This window comes from Pongo pygmaeus, chromosome 6, assembly GCF_028885625.2.
Source record: "Pongo pygmaeus isolate AG05252 chromosome 6, NHGRI_mPonPyg2-v2.0_pri, whole genome shotgun sequence".
NCBI lineage: Eukaryota > Metazoa > Chordata > Mammalia > Primates > Hominidae > Pongo > Pongo pygmaeus.
Genome location: NC_072379.2, coordinates 83,622,809 through 83,649,652, shown reverse-complemented (window position 1 = coordinate 83,649,652; position 26,844 = coordinate 83,622,809). Strand labels below are relative to the sequence as shown.

Genomic DNA, 26,844 nt, shown 5'->3' with positions numbered 1-26,844 from the left:
TACTTAGACAATAAATTTAAAATAGGCTCATCCTGTGCACACCCCGCAGATGCTCCTTATAACTCCTCAACTTTCCCCACCAAGCAGCACCTCAGGAGCCTTACTGGCCAAGTGATTTTTGCCAGTATCTTCCATATATCAACCTAAAAAGACATTTTTCTTGAAGACAGGGAAAAATTGACATATAGCTTAGCAAGAAGTGGAAATTTTTACGATAGTTGAGTTAAAAGCAAAAAAAAATAAAATAAAAAAAAAATAAGAAGCATACCAGCCAACCTCTGTCTATTATACTATGATTTTTCTCAAAGGCAGACACCAAACAGTTCACAAGGGCACCCATAGTGCCAGGCCACTTAGTAGGCTCTAAACATGTCTGTTGAATAACAAACATGGCAGTTGAAGGGATATAATTTATACCCATAAAAAATTAATTAGAGAGAAAGCCCAGTGTAATAAAAGTTTAAAGCCAGAGAGTTTCCACTTTATCAAAGCAAGCCCTCCAAACAAAAGTTACACTCAAAGAAATAAGAGTTTGCAATGTATAAGGCCTGCCTCCTCCAGGAAGCCTTTCCTAACTGCTTCAGTCTAAACTAGATTTCTACTGCTTTCAAAATTGCTGCCACACCTTATATTAGCACTTTTCCAATGCTTTAAAACAAGGACAGCTTCTCTCCAAAACTGTATCATATTTGAGAGTTAGGGCTGTATCAAATATTTCTTCTGCCAGCCCAGCTCCTGAAACCATGCTGGGAAAGCAAATGGTAGAGAGAATATTTTCTAGGCATGCTCTGGTTAATTAACAAACAACCTTTTTCCATTTTCATTTCTCTACTCCATAAGCAACTTAACTATGTTTTTCTATTCTTATTTGCATATTTACTTACAATGTCATCATGTTTCACATGTATATGTTCATTTTGCTTACACAAAATGAAGCTATTTTTCTGCAATCACAAGAATACTGTTAACACCCAGAGCCTGGAATTTCCCATCTGTTAGCAAATCTCACAACAAAGAGCCTTTTTGGAAGCGTAGTTAATCCTTTAAAGAGATGTATTTCACAACTCAACTCTTATCTGATGTCAACAGAAACATATTTTTGCAAAACGTGGCTCAGATGCAAGCATGCTAAATTACTAGTTTAAAATACAGAAAGATGGAAAGTGTTGTGGGTAAATTTTACAAGGGAGAGTAGTCTAATTATCCAAAGCCTTTGAAACAGCCTTGAACCACTGACCACCCCCCATGCCCAGATTTGAAAGAGAAGAGCTTCCAATTAATTAATGCAGCCAACATTTTTCAAGACCCTTCTCTAGGGAAAAGCCTCTGCTGGAAGTTCAGTGAAGGGAGTTCAGTGGGAAAGATAGAATTGAAAAGAAATAGAAGAATACAAGGAAGATGAATTCTCTCTCTTCCTAGATCATTATTTCACTCTTTCTGTTCTCTCCCCAAACCTCTAAGCCTTTTCCCTGTCTCTCACTCTCAGCTGAACTGGCTTTTTACTTCACTCTGGAAAAAAGAAAAAAAAAATGAGAATTTCCACAACCACTACCACCATTTTTACTACCAAATCTACCAAGATATTAGCATGTGGGCCCACCTACTCTGCATTCCCCACAATTAAAATGGATCAGTGGTCAGTGCTCCTATCTAAGGACAACCCTTTTCTTACCTATTGAAGGACACTGCTGTTGCAATTGTCGTTGGTCTCATACATGTCATGACATTTTCCATTTCTACCGGGTCAGTCCATCATCATGCAAATGAATTTGGGATCTCCCATTCCTCCAGCCACTAACTGCCTGACTTCTCTACCTCCTTGACACTACAACACTGGAAATAATTGTCTATACTTGCTGTCTCTGCTTCCTCTCTTTTCTTTCTCTCCTCTACTCACTCCTGTTGAACTTTTGACCCCACAAATTGACCATTGGTAGAGTCTCCAGTGACCAGCTCATTACCAATCCAAAGATAAATTCTTAGTCTTCATCTTCTTCAGATCATGAGCAACATTGACACAGTTGGGCACAACCTTCCTTCTTGAAACACCTTCTTCATTTATCACTGTCTTTTGAGTCTCCTCCCATCTCACTGGTTGCTCCCCTGATCTCCTGTGCTGGCTCTCCTTTGTCTTTCCAGCATTCAAGTGACCCCTGGTTTAGTCCTCGGATCTCTTCTCTTCTCATTCTCCCAGGAGATCTCATTCATCTAATGACTTTAAGAAGCCTTCTAGACATATATTTGACAATTCCCAAATACATACCTTTTCCCCTGCATGTTAGACTCATTCATTCATCTACCCACATTGTGCCTCTATGTGTATATCCAATAGTGTTTCACAATCAGGTCAAAAACTGCATTCTTTAAAAAAAATTACTTACATGAAAATTATATACATATATTCATTGTGTACAACTGCTTGTTTTGAAATATGTATACATTGTAGAATGGCTCAATCAAACTAATTAATATATGCATTACATCATATACATATCATTTTTGTGGTGAATACATTTAAAATCTTCTTTCTTGGCAATTTTTAAAAATACAATACATTAGTAGTAACTATAGTCACCATATTGTACAATAGATCTTTTGAACGTATTCCAAAAACTGAATTCTTGATTTTACCCCCACCCCTGTTTCCCCTTATGGCCTTTCTCAAGTAAATGACAAATCTATCATTGTAGTTTCTCAGGCCAAAATAAAAGAAGATGAGCTCCTTGTGGACAGGGTCACTGCCTGTGTCATTCATCCTCCACATCTATCATAGTGCTTGGCACATAGCTGATGATGGAAATATGTGCTAGATGAAGGACTGCAGTAAAGTTATCAGTGAAAAACACAGAAAAGAGCCACTAATCCTACTTTTAAGGTGAATGAGACTAGCAATTGGGAAATACTTCATGAAAAAAAAGTTTAAATTTGGTCTTGAAGGACTAGCAAGCATTTGACAGGAAAACAAGGGGGAAGACACTCCTGGCAGAGGAAACAGCTTGGAAAAACATAAAATGATGTGGAAATGCGTGCTACATTCAGAGAACCATGTTACTGAGGCATAGCATATAAGATGCAGCATACTAGGAGATATTCTAGGAGAGCAGCTTACTGGGTCTATTTGGACTTTATTATATAGGCAAAAGAAAGCTGTAAAGATTTTTAAGCAAGGGAATAACACCACATAGCACAATGTTGAAGACAGAATATATTATTAATTAATGTTCTGTTGGAGGAGAAAAAAATCAAGAGCAGTATAGATGAAAAACTGGAGATTGGGAAAGGAGAGTATGGAAGTATGAAATCTCCAACAGTAGTTGTAGCAAGAGCTGGAAAAGCCTGTGCTAAATTGGGTTACTAAGAATGACCAGTAGAAGGCAGCCGTAGGAGAGACTGCGGAAACAGAATTGCAGACGGTAAGTTAAGGGTGAAAAAGAAAACAAAAAAAAAAAAAAAAAAAAAAGAAAAAAGGAAAAAGCTATACAGATGGCATTTTCTAAGTTTTCAAATAAAAGCACATTTATATACAATAACCATTTCAAGTGTACAAACATAGAAGTAAAATTACCGGTCCCCCATAACATACGACAGGTACTACATATTTGCAAATTTTACATATATGTATGTATATGTAATTCATATTTCTATCAATGCTTTTTTTGTCATTATTTGTTGTTCTTTCTTTAAATTTTTGTTGATATGTAATAATTGTACATATTTGTGGGCACATGTGATATTTCGTTACATGTATAGTATGTGTAGTGATCAAGTCAGCATATCAGAAGTATCCATCACTTTAAGTATTTATTAATTCTGTGTTGGGAACATTTCAAGCCCTCTCTTCTAGCTATTTTGAAATATACAACACATTGTTGTTAACTATGGTCACCATACTCTACTATGGAACATTAGAATGTATTCATTCTATCTGACTGTTTGTTTATACCCATTAACCAACCTCTCTTCACTCACTTCCCCCACACCTTTCCTAGTCATTTCCATGTTATTCATAATAATAATAAATTACTTTTGAAATAGAGAAAAAAAAAAAAAGAAAAAGAGGTCGGGCACGGTGGCTCACGCCTGTAATCCCAGCACTTTGGGAGGCCGAGGAGGGTGGATTACGAGGTCAGGAGTTCAAGATCAGCCTGGCCAACATGGTGAAACCCTGTCTCTACTAAAAACTACAAAAATTAGCCGGGCGTGGTGGCATGCGCCTGTGGTTCCGCCTACTCGGGAAGCTGAGGCAGAAGAATCGCTTGAACCCGGGAGGTGGAGGTTGCAGTGAGCCGCGATCGTGTCACTGCACTCCAGCCTGGACGACAGGGCAAGACTCCGTCTCAAAAAAAAAAAAAAAAAGTGAAGAATAGAGGCGCAAAAGCTGCTAACCTCCAGATTTCTTCCGTGACGCCCCAAACTCTTTTACAACAGAAGTGTATCCCAAACTCTTGGCACTCTCAAATGCTGAGAGCCAGGTAAGGAAGAAAACAGCTGCAGGTAAGGACAAGCCCCCGACATGTGGGTGGAAGCCTCTTTCCAAGGTTTGCGTTCATTTCCTCTGCTCAGTGATCCTAAGTGGAAATAAAATAGCCATTTTCCCACCATCCTGGCATAACTTAGGTGAGATTCCACTGTAGTGAACTAGAACTGGAGGTGAGAGAAAATTGCACTATTATTAAACTTTGCCTATCATCAGCCTAGATTCCAAGAAAGAAAAGAAAATTTCTTTCTCTTTCTCCCTCCTTCTCTGTATGGCTTCATGCTGACCTAGATGCCCAATCCAATTCTTGCTTGTCCTATTAGTTTTATATTAATCTGTATTATAGTTTAAATAGATTTTGAAGCAGAAGCTCACTTGGAAGACTCAACATTATTCATAAAACTGTTAGTATTGAGAAGAATGTGTTGAGTTTCAAACTCTAAGTTTATAAGTAAATTTTGGTACTTACTCCATTAGTACGGGGAACGGGATTTCTTATTCTGTGCTTCGTGATTCATATTTCCACTTCTTTGTCAATTATTCATTATTATGCAGCTTATAAGAAGGCATGAAGTTAACAATAACAATTATATTAATGATAGAGTGAGTTATTAAAATTTAGTTTAATAGCCACTATATTTGTGATGATAATTATAGTTATGACTAACTATGATTATAGCAGCCATTGTAATCATAATAAGCTCAGGAAGGTTTAATGCTAATTGCTTCATCATAAAGAAATTAGAATATAGAACTGTAAGTGGATGTGGTTGTGATTATACGGCAAAAGAATGTATGCAGATATTAGTTACTAGTTATTAACCTTCTCCATGAAACCAGACCAAAGAAAAAATTTTGATAAACCCAGACTTGGTTCAGATCTGCGTCAGGCCCCCTGAGAAAAAATGGGTATCATTCTTAAAACAAAATGCCTTAAATTGAAACTAATTTGAAATTTAGAAAATGTGCTGATATGATACTGGGAACTTCTTTAATACCAAATGAGCTAGAGATAAAGAGGAATAGCATGGACACAGTCCTTGAAGCACACTAATGAAAGAAACTGCCAACCCATCAAGTTCATATGAAAATACCTACAAATGGAACTTCCTGGGGACTTTCCTATTGAAAAAGCCTGTGGAATGTTCTCCTGTCTTCATATTCCTTCATACGGCAGATGGTCACTCTGGGAAATATGTCAGTCATGACAACAACAAACTATGTGTGCCTGACAATTACAGAGAGGGATGGATGAAATTTTGCAATTCATAAATCTTCTAAAAGTCACTATATTTGCCCAGTGATTATTTGTCCTTAACTCTACCCCACCTTACTTCTCCTCCTGTCCCAGAGAGATACCACTTTGCAAGATTTCACGAGTAGTATGGTAAAGCCAATAATTTGGGGTGTTAGCTAACCGACAGAAATCCGAAATAGGAGAAGCCAAGCTGAGCCAGCGTGGTCTGTATGAGACAGAAGAAAATGTCAAGTACCATATTTTTCTAATAAATACAAGATACATTCATTTTCACACATATTTGCTACAGATGGAAATTTCATTTAACGATGGCTGGTTGTGGACCCCAGCCAAGGGTGTATAAATACCAAGAAGACATCAATTTATGAGATGGGCTCCCTAATAAAGCAGCTACATAGAGAACCCAAGAACACTGCAATAGCTGGTTTCTAATGAAATATTTAATGATAATGATGACATCAATTTGCTCTCATTGAACCAACATATATTGTTATGGAACCATAATAAAAATTTTGCATCATGAGAATTTCCGAGGGATTTAAGAATAAGAGCAATTCTTTACTGTTAGGAAAGTCCTGGGGGAGGAGAAAAAAAAAGGATAGGAAGATTTATTACTGATTTTCAATGTTGTGAAGTTAACTAAGTTTCAGTTATATCATGAGCGATAATCATTAGAAATCTTGAATTGATTTCCAATCTGTAGGGAATATGCTAGCTAATAATTTTCCAAAGCTTTGTTGACTCTCGACACTCAGGCTTCTGAAGCCTCAGAGACCTTCTCACCAGCAGAGGATGCTGTTTTTCCGTGGATGGCATAACAACCCCCAACCACCTCCAATCCCAGTTCCACCAGGGAACAGTTCACACAGAGAAAAGATTCCTATTGGGCCATTTTGCAAGTGTGGTTTTGCACTTGAAACAAAGAGAAGGGACTCTTTCATTCAGCTCAAGTTAATTTAAATATTTTAGTGGTGATTTCTAAATCTATCATTTTTAAGGAAGTAAAAATATTGGAGTGTAGTGGGAATGAGCAAAACGCTGTTGTTTAAAATATAAATATCAGTCACTGTTTTCTGTGATTTTATAGCTCCCCTTTAGTGCATCTGAAAACAATGCTTTTCAATTAGGAGAAAGTGCTTATCTAAATGATCAGATTTTTCTCGCCTGTGAATAATGAAGCCAAAGTAAAGGCTGTGGTTTTTAGGACAAATGAAAACAAGAAAGTCATTCAAATTAATAATAATTTTAGAAAACTAAAGGGGGAAATTTTTATCACAATGGGAAAATGAAAAATAAAAAGGAGAAGAAGATAGGATTTGCTGGGAAATAAGCAGAGATAAAACACAAAGCCCAAGAAAATGAGTATAATAAAAAGAAAAATAAGGAAAAAAAAACTCATTCCTCTGAAAAGAAGAGCTTGTAAAAATACAAGCAGGATAAAATTAGACAGGGGCCCTTTCTTCCCCAGTAAGTAGCCTTTCACTCATTTTTCAAGCGTGTCTTGAGAGCCCAACGCACACAGAGAACACTAGAGGTGCAAGGCATAAAGCTGAATGACACCCAGTTTCTGTTTATGATCATCTTGGGATCTAAAAGCAAAGATAAGCTATATAGAAACTATAATGGAAAGAAGAAAGTAATAAATGTCATGAGAAAAATAGGTATAAAGTATTATGACTGATAGGAAGAGAGGGGGCGTCACCCCTGTGTTGATGGATGAGTCAAGGAAGACTTCATAAAAGAAACAGGTTTTCAGTTCGACCATTAAAGGATGAGTAGGATTTTTCAATAAGAGGATTTGGACATTCCTTATAAAAAAAAGAAATGACATGATTAAAGCTTCAGAGTTTGGAAAGTAATTTGTTCTTCAACTGCGAGTGTTTGAAGAAAGAAGAATGAGATACAAGACCAGTGAGAGGCTCTTAGAAATCCAATCACAAAGGTCCTTGCAAGTCAGGCTAAGAAGTGTGAACTTTATTTTTTAAGAAAAGGGGTTCTTAATATGGATTTGTGCATAATTTTCAAAGGATTCATGAAACTCCTTATGTATTTTTTGTAATTGAGTATTTTTTCTGGGAAAGATCCATGACACAAAACAATTCAGGGCATATAGAACACCGTTCCCATGGGGTATCTGTCCAACTCCCAAAGACCCCTCTTTAGTTAGAGGCTGACCTTGAACACAAGGATATGGCCTCTAGTGGTCAGAGTTGTACAGTCTGACCTTGCTCCTATAGTCTCAGCTGAATGAAGCTGAGCAAACAACTGGCTCACTTAGGCCCAATCGGACCCCAAATGTGTACAGATTTGAACTGAGAGCCTAGGCTTGTGGGAATTCATTTACTTCAATAATTGAATTCTAGAGAAAATATTCATGAATTCCTTATTCTGAGATACCTGTCACTACTTTGATTTCTGCCCTTCATGATGCTGGATTGTTCAAGCCTTTCTTGACCTTTGTGAGAAACCACAGTATCCATCTAAATATTCTTTTTTTTTTTTTCTCGGACTGATTAGGCAGAGTCAATTTCTTTTGCTTATAACCAAAAGAATGTTGACTGATACAGAAACTCTATTTCAAACACTGCAAAGAGACAGTGAGAAAGTATTAAAACATTTGCACAGGGGCACGACAGCTCCTAAAAATTATTTCAGAAATGCGGGAGTTATATTTAAATTGTTTTTCTCTATCCCCAATTCTCAACATCAAATCAACACTATCTTTTATCCATTTTTCCTGCAGAAGCTGTCTAGTACTCTTTCCCACCACAGCTATCTGGTTCAGGTCCTAATCATTTCTCTCCTAGACCATTGAAATGAGCTTCTAAATGGTCCCCCAACTCCAGTCCATTCCCCACACTGCTGACAAGTGTCTTTTGCAACTCATGTAAGATTATGTGAATCTTCTCAAAAATCTTAACCCACACATTTCTAGTGAAAAAGTCTAAACTCTAGTCCAGCATTCAAAGCTCTTCAGAGTCTGGCCACAGTCTACATTTCAACATTGTCTTGCACAGACAATACTCTCAAAGTCACCAAACTCCATATCGGATTTTATAACTCCAGGTCTCTATACATCCCATTCTCCATGTTTGAAATAACTTCTCTCTTCTTATCATGGTCACTCAACATAGATATCACTATCTTGTCCTTTTCTGTTACAACCAGGCAAAATTATCCCTTCTTCCTGTATATCCTTGTAGCAGATTTTATTATAATTCGGCCACATTATAGCGCTCTGGGCACCTCTGCCTCCTCTACTATCCTATGAGCTGCTCAAGGGCGTGTCTTATTTATCTTTATATTTGGTACCTAAAGCAATGCCTTCCAAGTGGGTACTTGATATATATTTAATGGACATGCAGAGGGAATTGATGGATGTAAGAATTAATGAAGGTGATAAAGAATACATATTCAAAGAGGTAAAGAGAGGATGTGATTATGTATCATGGCTAATCTCAAAGCAGTTTGGGAAGGAAGGATTGGTCAAGAGTGTCCAAGTCTAGAGAGAAGTCAAGGGGAGGATCTTGGGTGGGGACAGGCTAACTCTGTCATGATCAGTAGAGAACAATTGCCTACCCGTCAGGTAGGCAATTGATAATGTAGAGAAGATATATTGATAACATAGAGAAGAGTGGCTGGAGATGTGAGAATGCTGATGTATGGAGGAGATGGGGAAGAAGCAGAATCAGGGGAAACAGTTTACTTCTTTGGGAAGTAGGGAAATAAAATGAAGCTAACCAGAGGAACAGCATAATCCAGTGAGGGAAGGAGAGCAATCAGAAAGGTCCTAGAGAAAAAGGCAGAAGTTGGAGGAGTCAGCATTGCCAAGGAAGAAAAGACCTCCTCCTTGAAACTTATACAGTGATTATTTTGGAAGAAAAATGAGATATATTAACTCCGAGAAAAAAACAAATAGAACGAACTGGTCCCTGGTGTTGTCGCTTATCACTCAGTGGTACAAAGAAAGAGTATTTCTGCTGCCTCTATCAAGAACTCTCCCCCAAGCAAAGTTCTTCCAATATAGAGCCAAGACAAAAGTAGAATAACTATAATTCTATAAAATGGGGGTAAAGTTAGGACATAAAGACAGCAAAGATCACTTAAATTGTATCCGTTTCACATCAAGGGCACCCTTATAAACACATTTAGTTACACATGGGTAGGCTGTGGAAACAGCTGGGTGGACCTTAATTTAATTTAACTAATTGATTTATTGGTTTCATTAATTGCTGTCAAAGGATACAAATACTGTCCCCAAGGGCCACAGTTTAGTTGGTCATCACTACAGCTTCTAGAAAAGTAATTGGATTTCTTAGTTTAGCCCTCGAGGTCAGCTATCAAAGAGCTAGCAGGATTTCACAATATAGCACCGTAGAAAATAAAGACAGAGAACTACCTATTGATGTAAGCAGTGCCTCCTTCTTTCTCATTTTCCTCAGTGACAAGGTCTTTTTCCATTAGTCTTTTTAGATTCCTTTTTATCAGAGTAAATTACTTTTATTTCTTCCTTGAGCACTCTTTCTACTCTCCTTTTCTTTGGGCTTTATCTTTCACTTCTAACCTTGGCTTTTTTCTAATTATCATAGATGCCATCAAACCCTTTTATGTATAAATGGGGTACAAATCAATAATTGATAAAATTGTTAACTCAGAATGGTAAACTGACTTTGGTTTTCCCTGTTAAATTTTAGTTTGGGGACATCTTACTCAAGCTCAGAACCCTAAGTTGCAGATGTTTTCCTTTCTTAAGTAAAATTTAATACCTACTCAAAACTTTTAATGAAAATTTTAAGTATTGAGAAGAAAATAAAAATAACTTTGAATCCCAAATTTACCTTTTGATATTTTTTTCTATGCATATAGACAATGTTGAGTCTCAGTGAGAAAGAGCTGTATGTAAAACCTTCAAAGAATGTTTTACTACGTAACACGCCAAGGCATAAACAGCACTGTCAACCATGAAACAAAATCAGGGAGAAAAATTTTTCCTTCCCTCCTCCCTGTCTCCCTCCCTTCCTTCTTTCTCTTCCCAGATTTGGCATCTCAAGGATTCTAAAGAACCTGTGTCAATATCCAGTAAAAATCAGCAGTGTCAGGCACAGTAGCTAATATACCTAGGAAAGCATTAGCATCACTGGATGGGGAGCTAAAATGCAGGGAAAAGCAGAGAGAAAGAGACCCTGCAGTGTGCAGGAATACAGCTGCAGGTCAAGGGAAGTTGCTTATTCCTTCACACATGGGAGACATCCCCTGGAGACAGTTTTTAAAATGTCTGGTAGAAGATGAGCATTTTGGAAGTTCTCAAGTCCAACATCATTGATGAAAATAAAATCAGCCAATGAAATTTGGGCCATGGACTCATTTACCTGCAAAGGATGTAGATCCCTGGGAAATTCAAGTGTAAGCCATCCTTAGATTTCAAGAGCATAATGAACTTGTGCCCTGTCTCACGATGTATATTCTCTCATTCTCTGTACCCCTTCTATAATTAGTATATATCCCCACTACAAAATGCAGATCTCCTTTTAAATATGTAAATTTTGATTCCCAGATTCATTTAGGATCCATTTGTTCTGAGAGCATGTATAAAAATTATCTTACACTGGAAGGATGAATGAAACAATCTTCACTGTGATGAATGCAGGAGTGAAGAGGCTAAAGAGAGAAGGGCAATCTCAAGATACCGATGGGAACTCACAGCCTAGAAGAAAGGTTTTACAAGAGAAATTCTGATGTCCAAAGAACTGTGAGAACTAGAAATGAGCATGACCAATTTAAATCTGTAGTTCTCAATTCTCCTATTTAATATGTGTTTCAGCACGCCTCTTATGGCATTTTACACTTGAGTGATTTCATTAGATGGATACTCTGGTGCCTTTGCCATTAAAACATGTTTTGTTGTAAGATTAGGGAGCTATTGAAATGCTAAAGTTAAGTCTCAATAAAACAATAATAATAATACTTTAACTGCCTATAAGATCTTTTTTTTACTACGTTGACATTCATGCTGAATTACAACACAATTTTTGCCTTCTACATTTTAAAGACCTTTAATATGCTTTTAACTTTTATGACTATGAATTGGTTTTGATGGTACATGTAAACTGTAAATATAATAACTGCAGATGACATTAATCTTACTTATGAACCAAATGATCTGAATGTGTAAAACTATAGCCCAAGAGAGTCCGAGTTAAAAGTCTTTGAAAACTGCCTCAATGTCTTCCAGCCAGTGAACTTTCATATCAGTGTCACTGTTCATATTATCTTGTCAGTTGGGGGTCTTTTTTTATACAAGACTTGTTAGGCAACGCCTGGTGGAAATATCAGTGTGGTAGGATCTCAAGTGGCTGTGTGGTTACCTAGACTCTCTGGGGCAATCAATCCTTTGAATAATAATTCTGAAAATCGACTCATGGACTCTTAGAACTGGAAGGGCTCTTAGAAATCATCAAACAGAGCCCTGACTCCCTCAATCAGGACTGCTTTTAGCTGCACAACGAATTTGGTTCTACTCTGACTATTTCACTTAGTTTTGCTTTCTCAGTTCCTCTTTCTGCTCCAAATTATAGCAGCAGTCCAAATATCGATCCCTATGATGCTTCCACATTTTGTGTTCATTAAACTGTACAGTGACATTTCTATAGTGTAGCTCTTTTTACTTAATATGAAGGGTAGAAGCTACTAGAAGAGACACTGGACTAATTATGAGGTGGTTTGCAGGAGGAGCTAAGGCTGCACAGCTGCCCACTATGCCACAGCTCTCTCTAAAAACTGGACCCAATCAAGCTGTTAGTTAGAGATGCCAAATCATCAATCATCTCCAATCTGAGAATTCTCTCTGTCATTCTTCAAAACCCAGTTTAAATATCTCATCCCCCTTACTAAATGATATCAATAATTAATATCATTTCCCTGTCCCAAGCTCTTTGCATACATCTCTATTGTAGTTAGAAGTTATCTCCCATGAGATTATGTAGTTTATTGAGAGAAGTGAGTCTCTCTTATCATTTTTGTATCTTCAGTGCCTGGAATAGAATAGCTGTTTAATAAATGTCTGAATGTAGAAGAAAATGTCAAAGAAAAACATAAAGAAGATAGCATACTCTTTTTATTGGACATTGGGGAACATCAGAAACGGAATGTAGAAATATATAAAATCTCTTCTTCTCTGTTTATGACCAGAAAAAGCCTATGAATATAGTCAGACAATCCTAACCAGTGGAGTAAATTCATTTCTGAAAACGAGGCAAGTTTACATTGCCTCTGTACCTCTGATAACTCTGGCCAATGTTATTTAAATTGTTTATTATCTGTTCAGATAATTCTCAATGCCACACATTCTCCCATAAAGGTGGCCAATTGCATGCCTGCAATACATATATGAATTGTTTAAAAGTGCCAACATTTTCTTTTGTCAATACTCTATGCAGCAAACAAAATTGTCATTGCAAATCATTTTATTAATGTCATTTAAAAAACAAATTAACTTTCGGAGCTGTTGTTTGTGGCATTGTGCTACTGTTTCCCTCCCTTCAGCATTCTGTACTGTAGTCTTCACAAAAGAACACTAGAGGGATCAGCTTCATATTTTTCAGAGGCCTTTGTGTCAACCAAGCCAAGTACAATTATGGCTCTAGAAGAAGGAAAGAATAATGTTGGCAATGGGGCGTTACCACTCAGAACCACAGAAAAAGCTGCAAATGTAACCAAAATGGCTTTCTCAGCCTTTATAAATCCAGAAACCTACGTGGCATTTTCTATGGCTAGAGGCAGCACTTTGGGAAATTACCTTTAGAAAACTGGTTAGAGGTCTATCAGAGCTTTGAAAAGAGCCTGCAACCTGGGGAGGGATTGAAGAAAGAAATAAGCAGACTTGATGTTTAATAAAGCTGCTTTTTTTTCTTTTTTTTTTTTTCTTTACTTCCAAGGGACAAAATCAAGTAAATGTCAAATTTTTTCCCAGCTGGTAAGCACATTCAGATTTCAGACTAAAATGCCCCAAAAAGACTAGGGCTGACGATGAGAAAGAAAACCATGAATTCCTTCTTTTCAAAATAAGACAGAGAAAGAATTCAGTCACCTTTAGTCTAGACATTTTTCTCTTCACTTTGCCTAAACCATAGCCATATATAAAGGCATACATTGATAAAATGGTATAATTTTGATGTTTTGGTGTTTCTGGACAAATAAGAGGGAACTAATCAAGCTAGCAATCCAAGTCTGTTAGAACTAACAAGTTAACTGAATCAGATAAAATTAATAATAATAACAGTAAAAACCTCTTGTTATAATGTCAGACAACACTGTAGCTTTAATTCGTCCATTTCAGAAAGACCTCTTTGGCTCCTAAACTTATTTGGTTAGTGAATTACCTCACTAGCTGATCCTCTCATCTCTCTCATCCCTGTGGTCTTTCCTAATTAAAATGAAAACCGCATTGCTCTAATTATTTGATCATACCATTTCTCTTCTCAAAACCTTGCAGTAGCTTTTAATTGCAGCAAAACCTGGAATTCAATTTAAAATCAATACTGGGGCCTAAGTCCATGCCTCCAATGTTCTCCTGCCTCTGACCCAATCGCTGGCCTTTACTCTGCACGGCCAGGGCTTTCACTTCAGGCAGTCAATCTGCTTGACTCCAATAACATCCTGACATGATTCCCCCTTTTCTTGATTGTACCTTTCTCTTCGCCAATAAATAAACACTCAGCCAGAGCACAGCTGCAATGGCCTATTTTTGTTGGCCGTGCTGGATTGTCGTTTATAGGATTTGATGTGCAATATGTCTTGTCCTGTTTCTTCTGAAATCATAAACTTCATGCTTTTTGATGCCTTGATTAGTCCATAGCTCTAGTATAGCACTGGGGGCTCCATAAAAGTGGTCAACACTGGAGGAGATCAGCAAGGAAGCTCAAATCTTCATCTTTATAAGCTAAGAGTGATCATATACATGCAAAAACTTCAGGAAAAGAGGTGCGGTTCCCCTCAGCCATCCCCTTTCATCTCTCACCCCGACTTGTTCCCTCCCTGTTCTGTAAAAAATAGAAAAAGAACCCTGGCTTTCCTCTATGGTGGAACTTTCCAGCAATGGCCTTCCATAAAAGGGATAGGTCTTGTTTCAGCACCAAGGAATCTGCCTCTAACAGTTTGGGCTGGGTGGTGGAGACTTTTTTTTTTTTTTTTTTTTTTTGCTTATAGACAACGTGGAAGTGTCTGGAATGATGCCTCCAGTCCCAGCCATCATAGGAATTACTCAGTGTTTCAGGGCCCTGAGCCAGTAACCACCTCCCAGCCAGCTCTGCCACGTTAGCTTCGAAAGGGAGGTGAGTGAGCTCTGAGTTCAGAGAGGCCAGAGTGATGGAGTCTCCTGGCTGAGAAATCCTCCACAAGATCAATAGCAATTCTCACAGGGAAGAAAAGCACCCCCATTCTAGTTCCTACTCCCTACCCTTACAGAATTGTAGAAAGTGAGAGTGAGTTGTTCAGATCTCACTCCCATCTGGCTCCTTAAAGTATTAGGGACCAGGAACCTAAGCAGTGGTGCAGCCCACCCATCCAAGAAACCTGACCCAGGGCTGCCTGATAGGGCTCCTTTTCTAATTTGACAGTCAAATGGGGAGACTTTTGGAGGGAGGCTTTTACAAATTTCCTTCAGAGATGGATACTTTAGTCTAACAATTCCACCTAAAAGGACTGCCTTTGCTAATTCTCTCCAAGGAGCTATACAGAAGGGGCACAGCTGAATTGACCTTTCTCAATAAAGTGAATCTTCACACACCTATATGATAAACTCTTTTCTTTTTTAATTTTTGGAGGTGGCATGCTTGTCCCCAGCTCCAGTGTTTCTGCATCTCCTCTGCAGCTACCAGAGTGGTAGATATTCCCTAACATCACAGATTCCCTGACCTGGAGCTGAAGAACTTGAACCAAATGCTCATCCATGAGTTTGACTTTCTAAAGAAATTAAGCATGAAGAAAAAGGTAGGAGGCTTCTTCTGGCTGTCTAGGTTCTGCCAAAAAATGGGTATCTCTGGTTCCAGGAAATCTGACAATCTAACTAGACACCTTGCTCCAACCAGATTTATTGATTCATGTTAAGAGCTACTCCCTAACCAGGAGGTTGTGATGTCCTTCTTACTCTCTTACTCCTTTCTGTCTCTCTCTTTCTTTCTACTGTGAAGGTTTGAATCTTGTGTCTAACATTTATGAATTAGACATGTTATTTAATGCCACTGAATATTAGTGAATTCATCTATAAAATGGAGTAGAATGTATATAAAGCCTCTCCCCTTCCCCTGCCCATAGCCCATCCCACTTTCTAATATTTTAATGTGGGTGTTCCACTTAGTTGTCTATTCAAATGTCAAATCACTGTTCTGGTCATGGTGTAATCTTCCTACCAGCAGGGACCTGATCTGTCTTGTTATTTCTCTTTAATACCTAAAAAAGTGCTTGGGACAATAAATGTTGGTGGAATTAATGAATGTCAGGAAAACCCACTTCATCTCCAGTCTTCCTTCTGCCATTAGCAAGCTGTAAGTAACCTTCACAAACTCATCTGAGCTGCTTTGGCTACAGTTTCTCCACCTGTAAAACAAGATGTTTGCAGTACAAAGTCTTTGGTTCTCTAAGACATGCTTTCTCTGTTAGGAGATTATTATGACCTTCAGTTCTTTTCTCTGCTTAGCTTCCATCATTTCAGGCACATTTCACATCCAAAAGGCATCCATGGTGATTCAGAATGCAAGCTCCCAAGCGAGACAGCTGTGATCTGTATCCCAGCCCTCCACCATCTAGCTCCAGGTTTGGGGCAAACTTCTTAAACTTGCTGGGCCCGTTTCACTGTCCATTACCTCAAGGAGCTGTTGGGATGTATAAGTGACTAAATTCAGGTAAAGAAACAGAAAAGTGTGGGACAAACAGTAGGCAGTCAATAAAAGTTCACTATATGACAGTCTTTCCTTCCTATATTTTGAGTTTAGATAAATTACAGTGGCTGCCATTTGGGACTTTGAATGGCATTGCAGCTTTTATTTCAAACTTTTCTCTCTTTGATCAATGGTAGTCTAAATTCTACATATAGCAATCTAAGTGGGTATCAAGTATAAGGATAATAGAAAATATCTTGCATACAGTGTCCATGCTATAGGTAAAGAATATTATTACTCATAGCAGCTTTTTAAAAATTGTGGTGTAATATGTGTCCTTACGTTAATCTTAAACCACAACTTAAAGAACTTCAACCAGTCTCAGCCCTTCCTGCCCTCCATGCATTTATCTTCATGATGAAGCTTTCAATTTCTCCACATTTAAGATCAGTTTTATTATTTTTCTTTATTAAAGATATTAGGAATGAAGAAACATTGGCAAAATTATGTTGCTTGTTCTTAATTTTTTTACTGTTACTATTATTAATCTTGTTCCGGCCATGGTACTGGAGTACAATATTTCCTTTTGTGGAACATGGTCATTTTGCTATTCCAAACAAAGTTTGTGAAGATTGAAGTTGGAAGAGTTGTGAACTATGAATAACCCACAGAGTCCTAAATGGTTGTTACATTATTATTTTTCTCACAATTATCCTACCAAAAAAACACACAGATTTATTTGGAAAGGCTCGGAACAATGAAATAAATACAGTACTGATTTCAAATGCAAATGTCACGTCATTTCTAAATGAGTCAACCTTCAAAAGACAATGATAAATCAAGCAGAAAATTTCTGCATGTCAAAGAGTTTTAAAGGTGATAGCTAGTAAATTGAAGTACACATCAAAGTTTCTCCAATAAAAATGTTAAATATAAGTCACTTCTTCATACATATCTAAAACCTGTCAAGTACAGGAGAAAATAATCTCTCCCACCCCCACCCATAAACTGAACAGATCACAGAAATAACTGGCATCTTTCCGCTTCCGAGGAGTGGCCGCAGGTTAGTGACAGTATAATAGTTCCTGTGTGGGAGTGTCCTCGAGTTCTAGCTCCTCCAACGCTAATCACGGCAGTGGCAGTATGTCCAAATCCTGGTAGCAATGCCCAGGATGCATGCAGTCAGAATGGCAAGTGCAAAAGGCATTTCTGGGTCTGTCAAGGCCCTAGGCTGCTGGGTAACTTAGGGGTCATCTCAGCAAGAAAGGACAAGAAAGGATTTACGAGTATACATACACACTCCCTGGAAATGCATCTAGAGTAGGATTCTCTAACACATTGGACTTCCTGCAGCCAGGCAAGCAGAGTCTTGGACTTCAAGATGTGGGTGTTCAAGTTAATGACAACACCCGTTCTCACCAGCTGGTGAAACCTGAAGAGCCCCCCCGGCCATCAAGGTTACAAGTGTCTTACATATTTTGAAGAGAGATTGATGCTACCTGTTGTTAATTTATGAGGTGAGTGGGTTGAAAATTAAGGAGGTGGAAAAAATTGTGACATGCAAATGATTTTCCTCCCCCTATGGATCAGAACTTTAATCACACAATAAATATTCTTGTTCTCCATGTGGATGATGCAGGTGACCTCAATTTCACAAAGGCTTGTAAAATCCAGTATGTGTTTCTCTGTTCTGTACAGGGAAATTTGAGTAAACGATTGACTTTTCACTGAAATTTAGGTTTCCTAATGACCCCCACATAAATAATGCAGCTAGAAATTACTGAGGACTAGCACAGTCGCTTGGTGGCTAGCACCTTCCCCTCCCTTCAGCGGTATCCCTGCGTTGTGCCTTTAAGGCAGCAGGGGCTCACTAGCTCAGGCTGAACTCTGCCCTCCCTGGGCAGTGACTCACACTCCGCAGGCTCAGACAAATGGAATCTCCCCCTGTGAGAGCCCCGCAGCCTTCCACTGTGAAAAGTCATCAGAGTGCCTGAAGGGAATATTTCCCCCACTTCCAACCTCTGAGCTCTGAGGCCACAAGTGTTTTTTACTGAGAGGGCCAGAATGTTCTAAAAGCCTGTGGAAATTAAAAGCGTAATTCATGACACAGGAAAACTTTTTCTTCCCCCCATCATCTAAGACCACCTGGGGAAAAGAGAGAAATGGGCTAATGCCAGATTGAGGCCTGGAGGAGAAGCCCCAGTCAACTCTCTTTTCAGTCCTTCCACGGCACAGACCAAACACACACACACATACACAGGTTCGTGCACACACTTCCATACTATACATCATCGTATTGTTGTCTCAGGTTTGGGGAAAACGAAATGTTTCAAGACCGATGAGAAGGGAAATTGTGTGAGGAACTGCAGCTCTCCTCCAAAAATGTGTGTGTGTGTGTGTGTGTGTGTGTGTGAGAGAGAGAGAGAGAGAGAGAGGAGGAGGAGAAGGAGGAGGAGAAAGCAGAGGAAGAGAGGGAGGAATGGGGAAGAGGGACAGAGATAGGCGGTGTGGAGGGAGAGCCAGACAATGAAGTAAAAGAACAATCAAAACAAAGTTCCTTCTCCCTCCCCCAGTTCCAGATTTTTGGGTAGCTTCCAAACTTGCTAACATTCCCAAGGACAAGTTTTAAAGAAATGTTCAAAAAGCCAACAAAACTAAATGTAGATACATTTGAAACTTCTTAGATAACAGTTACAGACAGCAGTAGCAACCCAACTCTAAAACTGGGCCATTGAAAAGGAGGAGGAGAAGGAGGAGTCTGTGTCCCTGACTGCCACAATTGAAAAGAACTCTAGCTCTGAGGAGTTGATCCTTCTTCCCAATCCCTCATCCACCCAAGCCCAAAAACTCAGACTTTTCAATGGAATCCACCCTCCTATGCTTACCTGGTGTGGGAAAACCATCACATACTTTTATTTCTAAATGTTTCTGTCCTGTTTGTTTAAATATGCATAATGTATCAGAATGAAACGAAAAAAACGAGTAGCATGTTTAAATACAAAGAAACGGTGTTAATGAAAACTAAGTGAAGCATAACCTTAATTTATACGCCAAATCTAGTATGACATGAATTGATAGATTAGTTACATAAGTAAAAAGTTTTCCTGAAAGCAGCAATTAAAGTTTAGTTGTTTTGCTTCATAACAGTTTAGTGCAATACAAACTTGTAAACTGACATTAATATTTACTTGGTTCATGTTCTGTTCCCTATTTTAAGGTTGAAACACTAAGACAACAAAGATCTGCTAATAATTTATTCTTAATTAAAAAATGCAATCTAAGAAGTAACTTCTAACAACTTTCTAGTTTTTTTTATAACAGTGTAAACTTCTTCAGTTAATCTTGTGAACCTTGCAACAAATTTACCCACAGATGAAAGTATGAGATAATATGAAAAGATTCAGAAGCCATTGCAATGTAGTATTGATTTCTTTTCCCTCCTGAAGATATTTCCAAGGGTTTGCTTTCTCCAACCAACTCTTTAACCTGGAAGTCAGCCTTTAGTGATCTGGTTACAACCTTTCTTGTTTGTGTTTGTTTTTTTCTCATACTTAAATGTTCTTATGAACTTGGAGCCAGCTAAATACATCTATTTACTTCCCATAACTTCTCTCATGCTATGTTCCTCTTTCTGAAATGACTCCCTACTCCCCCACCCTACTCATCCTCTAAAAGCTAGCAAATAATGACATCTGCATAAGTTCCTTCATCTGAACTTTCTTATATAGATGGCCTTGCCAATGTCTGACCTCCATTGTGACTGCTTGTATTTCTTATGTCCCTCAGTGGGGACAGTTTCCTATCCTTTTCATTACCATATCCCCCAACTATATCTAGTATGGCCCCATGTTTTAAAATGCACCATCCCCCACCTCCAAAATAAGCAAGAGAGAAAGCACCGGAGCAAACATTTTAAATGTTTATTCTCAATCATCTGCTAACATCATTTAGCAGATGAAGTTTCCCTTAGCATATACAAATATACAGTGTAAACAAAGCAAAATGTCAGGCCTGAATTACACAGATCCGTCAAGTAAAACGAGCAACTTGAATAATTATATCAAGCCAGATTCCCAGAAATCCTCTTCACCCTGGGTCTCTAGATCACCACCATTTGCAAGTCACCTTGCAACTCTGGTGACGTGCTTTCGAAAATTGAATTGACCAAGTATGCCCATTTGTCTGATTTGGTTTGCTTAGTCAATATAAAACAGGTTTACTACAAAGACCAAAAATGTTTCTGTCCATTCCTCTAAAAATCCTAGACCTTAATCTATTTTCATCGGATCAGCTACTGGGGGTCTTTATTTTCCAGAGTCTTCCATTTGGCTTAGGAAACACTCCACTAAGTTGCCTAAAGGTGGAAATTAATTTACTCACAGGAACTGAACCGTTTTTCCCTTAATTAAACATTGCATTCTCAACTCCTTTATATGCTTTTCAGAAGAAAGAAGACAAAACAAAACAAAAACCTTGCATTTGATGAAAGGGTTGAGGACTTTTATGAAACATTTCAACTGATTTGTCAGAAAGCAATATGCGGTACAGCTGCTCTCTACCCCTGAAGCTGGCCTCTCAGATTTCTTCTAGCATCTTTCTTCCAGCCTCTCTCCCCGCCTTTAGGCATACTTTCCGTCTTGGTTATTGCTCTTTCTTGCTTCCTCTCTGCCTGCACCCTTTCCCTCCCAGCTCCTTATTCATGTGTCCAAGAGGAGGAGGCAGGCACGCAATGGGGAGCACAGTCACTCTGGCACACACTCGTATCCTTAATGGACATGGGAAGAATTCACTAATACTCAAAAGCAACCAAAGTGTTAAAAGAGAGAGGGAGAAAGAGAGACAGAGAGATAAACATATTTTCCAAACAACTTAAAATGGCAATGCAAATTATCCTGCCCTTCATGAGATTAAAAAAAAAAAGTACACTGCTTGGGGAAAATAACACACTCCTCAGAAGCTCCTACCAGATATAAATCAATGTATTCAGAAGTGTAGATTTTTCTGCATAATATTCAGAATTTGGAGTTCAATGCCATATTCCTAACCAAAACAGCCATCAAGTCCAGGAGAAATGTACTAAAAATCAGAACATTTCATGAATTAAGAGATTCTTCCTCATCAGTATTAACATGTTTGTGTTCTTTCTCAGGAGAAAACTAAGAAAACAAAGACAATCCTCAACCTTTCAAAAGTGAAAAAATAAAATGCTTAATCTAGAAATATAAGTCAGTCCCTTTGGATCAAAGTAGAAAGGCCTGGGGTCAGAATGAAGTGATGATGGCCTCCCCTGAGAGTTTGTAGGTCTCAGTAGTTCCCACAAGTATCAACGGAATCACAGAACTGGTATTCAAAGCTGAGGAACAGAGCCAGGAAACTAGTCTGGTGTCTTCTTCATAAAATGCAATCCATCTATTTATCCATCTGTCTTCCATGCTTTTATGTACTCATTCAACTCAATATTTACCTTTAGGCACTTTCTCAAGACATGGCAAAGAACAAAATGAAAACGAAGGCCCTGCCCTCTTCAACCTTACCTTCTAGTGGGGGAAGAAAAACAAGGGAAAAATAAACAAGTAGTTAGATGGTCTGGCAGATGTTGATCAATATTAAGAGGTTGCAAGCAATTGCTCCTCTGTGTAGATTAGTCAAAGAGACCTCTCAGAGATGACATTTGAGCAGAGACCTAAAAGGAGTAAGTGAGTGAGTCATGTAGGTAACTGGGAGGACTATCTCAGGAGAAGGAAACAGCAAGTGCAAAGGCCCTGAGGTGTATCTAGTATGTTTCAGAAACAGCAAGGCACCAATGAGATTAGAGCAGAATGAGTGAGGGGAGGAGTAGCATAAGGTCAGAAAAGCCAAAGGGAAAACTCCACATCTTGCAGAGGCCTACGAGTGATTGAATTGACTTTGGGCTTCAATCTAGATGACATAGGAAAGTTTTGGATGGCTTTGAGCAAAGAACTGACATGATCAAAAAACATTTTCAAAGGATCATCTGGCTGTTGTGTATAAGATAGACTAAAACAGTAGTGGCAAAAGTGGTAAGCAGGTCAGGAGCAGTGACTCACGGCTGTAATCCTAACACTCTGGGAGGCTGAGGCAGGAGGATCACTTGAGCTCAGGAGTTCAAGGCCCACCTGGGCAACGTGGTGAAACCCTGTCTCTACAAAGAATACAAAAATTAGCTGGGCATGGTGGCACATGCCTGTAGTCCCAGCTATGGGGGAGGCTAAAGTGGGAGGATGGTTTGAGCCTGGGAGGTCAAAGCTACAGCCAGCCACGATCATGTCACTGCACTCCTGCCTGGATAACAAAGCGAGACCCTGTCTCAAAAAAAAAAACAAAAACAAAACAAACAAACAAAAAAACTGGTAAGAAGTAGTGAGATTCTCGATGATGTACCTTCAAGACAGAGCTGCCAAGATTCAATCAACAGAATGATGCAGAGAATGGAAAGGGCGGGGGCAGTAGTGAGAGAAAAAAAGACAGAAAAATGATTCCAAAGTTTGTGGTCTGAACAACAGGAAAGATAGAGTTACTATTTGTTATCACAGAGTCAGAAGACAATAAAATGGAATCAAGAAAGGGGCTTCTTTCATTCTTTCTATCTCTTTTTAAAATGTGAGAAAACTAAACCATGACTGAATGCTGGTGGGAATGATACAATTGAGAAAGAAAAAATATATGATGCTAAAGAATGAGGAAACAACTGCTAGCATGATGTCCTTGAGTAGGGGAGAGGGCACGGGACTGGTCTTCCTTGACAAGCATGGTGAGCTCATCTATGGTAACAGGAGGGAAGGTAGACCTATGGATGCATTATTAGTAGAGGTGTTGGTGGTAGCTTGGGGAAATTTTCTTTCATTTCTTTATATTTTCTCAGATCTTCAACTGAGAGTTAGATAGGAGATGCTTCCCATTATTCTTCACACATTTCCCCTGGCCCAGTGAATACCTCTACATAATAGTCCAAACCCTTCCCTGTACCCTCTGGAATAGCTTATCCATAATCAGCAAGCCCTTCCTCTGCCAGTTACTCAGCATTTTCTTTCAGCCCACACCTTGCTTTCTCCCCTTGGATCTACATTGCTGGGACTGGAAAATTGCAAACATCTTTTCTCAAAACCCCTATCAACTGGCTTCCTTCTGCCAATAGAAGACAATGGTAGGAGATCAGAAGGTGAGAGAGAGGGGTCAGTTTCCTGCTTCTGGTTGTAGGCAATTGTACTGAAAGCAAGAGTCAGGGAATTCTGGACTCCAGCAGCCCATCCAGGGCAGCACATTGTTAGTGGTTCTAGCCCTGGCAGAGATGGGTCCAGGACTGCCTATGACAGTTTCCTCGGCAGCATAGTATAATAGCAAGGGCTGGTTTATGGGCACGAGCACCTTCCAATCACTGAGAATCAACCCTTCCCTTTATAATTCTTCAGCCATTTCAGTTCTCACCTTTTGATCTTCCAGTCCTGCCAAAATCTTTATAACCAATGTCTTGAATTAAATTCCCATGGTATGAAAGACTTGGAATCATTCCCATTTTCTTGACCACCAGTCCCTGATTGATACACTCAGTACACTCAACCTCCTTTTCAAGGGCTTCCTCCTCCTTCCTGCATTAATTAAAATGTATCACCTGGTGAATGCAACACACTCTTGGGTCATTGTCTAGCTCAGGTTTCAACTATTCTAGAGCCAGGAGATAATGTTAATGCTCTCCTGTGTTTTTTGTTTTGTTTTTTATTTTTATTTTTTTGAGACGCAGCCTTGCTCTGTCGCCCAGGCTGGAGTGCAGTGGCATGATCTCAGCTCACTGCAAGCTCTGCCTCCCGGGTTCACGACATTCTCCTGCCTCAGCCTCCCGAGTAACTGGGACTCCAGGCGCCCACCACCACGCCCAGCTAATTTTTTGTATTTTTAGTAGAGAGGAGGTTTCACCATGTTGGCCAGGATGGTCTCCATCTCTTGACCTCGTGATCCACCCGCCTCGGCCTCCCAAAGTGCTTGGATTACAGGCATGAGCCACCGCGCCCGGCCCGATACTCCCTGTTACTTCAATATTCTTCCAACCTGTCTTCTCAAATACTGCTCATCAGACCCATTCCATCTGGCTTTACTACTCTTTAACCATCTCACTTGCACCCAAACCACCACTTTGTTATTCCCTCTCTTTAGCCAAAGGCTTTGGCATCCAGCTCCCAACTTGGTTACTACCAAAGTCCTGTCAAAAGGCTGAATGAAACCAATATCTTCACAGATAACCCTCTGACTCACCCGACATCCGGAGCCTTCAGTTTTTTTACCTCTTCCGGGTTCTTCTTCATTCCAATGTAGTCCCTCATTCATGTCATCTCCTCTACTTCACCTGTTCCCATGAACAAAATCATTAATTCTTGCATCACCTTCTTATAATATCTTCTATTTTTAGCATAGTTGATTGGGTACCCCTTGGCCTTTATTCAACCTTATCTGCACTTCCAATGCATTGATCCCTCTATTTTCTCTTAATCAACCATTTCTTTCTTTCCCTCATTTCCCTCCTGAGATAACCTAATTGCGTGACTCATTGTTTCAGTAGCCCTCTTGTCAATTATCTTAACTCTCTTGCTATACTATCTTTAGTTACATGAGTCCAGCAAAGCCCCAATCCTGGGTTATCCAGCTCTTTCTTCATGCCTGCACCTGAGTAGCTAAACATAGTTGTGTGTGGGTGGGGGCATAGAGGATCACATAAAATGGCAGTTTGGTAAATTCCTTTGTAACTTCAAAAGCCCAATATCAAGCAGACTCTGAGCCTAACAAGTTCTTAATACTTATCTCTGGTCTATACTTTCTCACTCTCTCCAATAACTTTTTCAGAAAAAAAAATTTAAAATTGTCCTTAAATCTTTAACTCATTCTGCAGCCCCTCTTCTCTCAGCACATGGTGATCTCACACATTAAAAAATTCACAGAGAAAATACATGCTATAATATGGGCTCTCCTCAACTTCTCAATAGCAAATGCACGAACTCATCTATATCTGCCCATCTTTCTTTTTTCGTTCCTTCCCGTTACAATAAAGGAGCTATCCCACACTTATTTTAGGCAAATCTCTCCACTTTTACTTTAATTCTATTTCTTCAGAAGTTATCAGAAACTTGTCACTTTTTATTAACACTGCTCTCTGCTTTTCACCCAGAATATTCCCAGCAGCTTTTTTTTAAATGTCATAAAATTTATAGAAAATAAATTTAACCAGTTTGAAATGTATAATTCAGTGGCATTTATTACATTTATGATGCTGGGCAACAATCACCTCCACCTAGTTCCATGAAAAACATTTTTATCACCCAAAATGAAACCCCAGATTCATTAAGCAATCATTTCCCTCTAACTTCCCTACAGCATCTAGCAGCCACTAATCTGCTTTCTGTCCCCGTGAATTTACCTATTCTGGATATGTCATATAACTGGAATCCTGCAATATGTGACCTTTTATGTCTGGCTTCTTTCACTTAGCATATTCTCAAGGTCCACTCATGTTGTAGCATGTATCGATACTTCACTCTTTTCTTTTTTTTTTTTTGAAACAGAGTCTCACTCTGTTGCCCAGGCTGGAGTGCAGTGGTGCGATCTCAGCTCACTACAACCTCCGCCTCCCGGGTTCAAGTGATTCTCCTGCCTCAGCCTCCTGAGTAGCTGGGACTACAGGCGCACACCACCACGCCTGGCTAATTTTTGTGTTTTTAGTAGAGACAGGGTTTCACCATGTTGGCCAGGCTGGTCTCAAACTCCTGACCTCAGATGATCCACCCACCTTGTCCTCCCAAAGAGCTGGGATTACAGGCATGAGCCACTGCACCCAGCCCACTTCATTCATTTTTTATGACTGAATACTATTCATTGTATGGATATACCACATTTTATTTGCTCATCAGCTAAAGGACATTTGGGTTGTTTCTGTCTTTTGGCTACTGTGAACAGTGCTACTTTTGTTCAAATCCTTATTTTCAATTCTTTTGGGTGGATACCTAGAAGTAAAATTCCTGGGTCTTCTGGCAATTTATGTTTAATTTTTTGAGGAACCACCAAGCTATTTTCCATAGCAGCTGCCTGTCAACTTTTAAACATGTTCATGCCTCTCCAATAAAAAAATTAAAAACCTGACCCCATGCCCTCCTCCAGCTACTGATCTTTTTCTTATCTCCTTCTCAGGGCTGCTTCTTGGAAACCATTAGCAGGCTCATTCTTCCTTCCCC

The 26,844-nt window shown here is 39.1% G+C and overlaps 1 long non-coding RNA gene across 1 annotated transcript in view; it reads right to left on the bottom strand.

Annotated features, from left to right (window-relative positions):
- LOC134739935 (uncharacterized) overlaps positions 1–24,958 on the bottom strand; it is a 31,178-nt gene extending 6,220 nt beyond the window's left edge. The window contains exon 1 of the long non-coding RNA XR_010127107.1: positions 24,878–24,958. This is a non-coding gene — a long non-coding RNA (uncharacterized LOC134739935). The remainder of the gene's footprint in view (positions 1–24,877) is intronic.
- Positions 24,959–26,844: the final 1,886 nt, after the last annotated feature.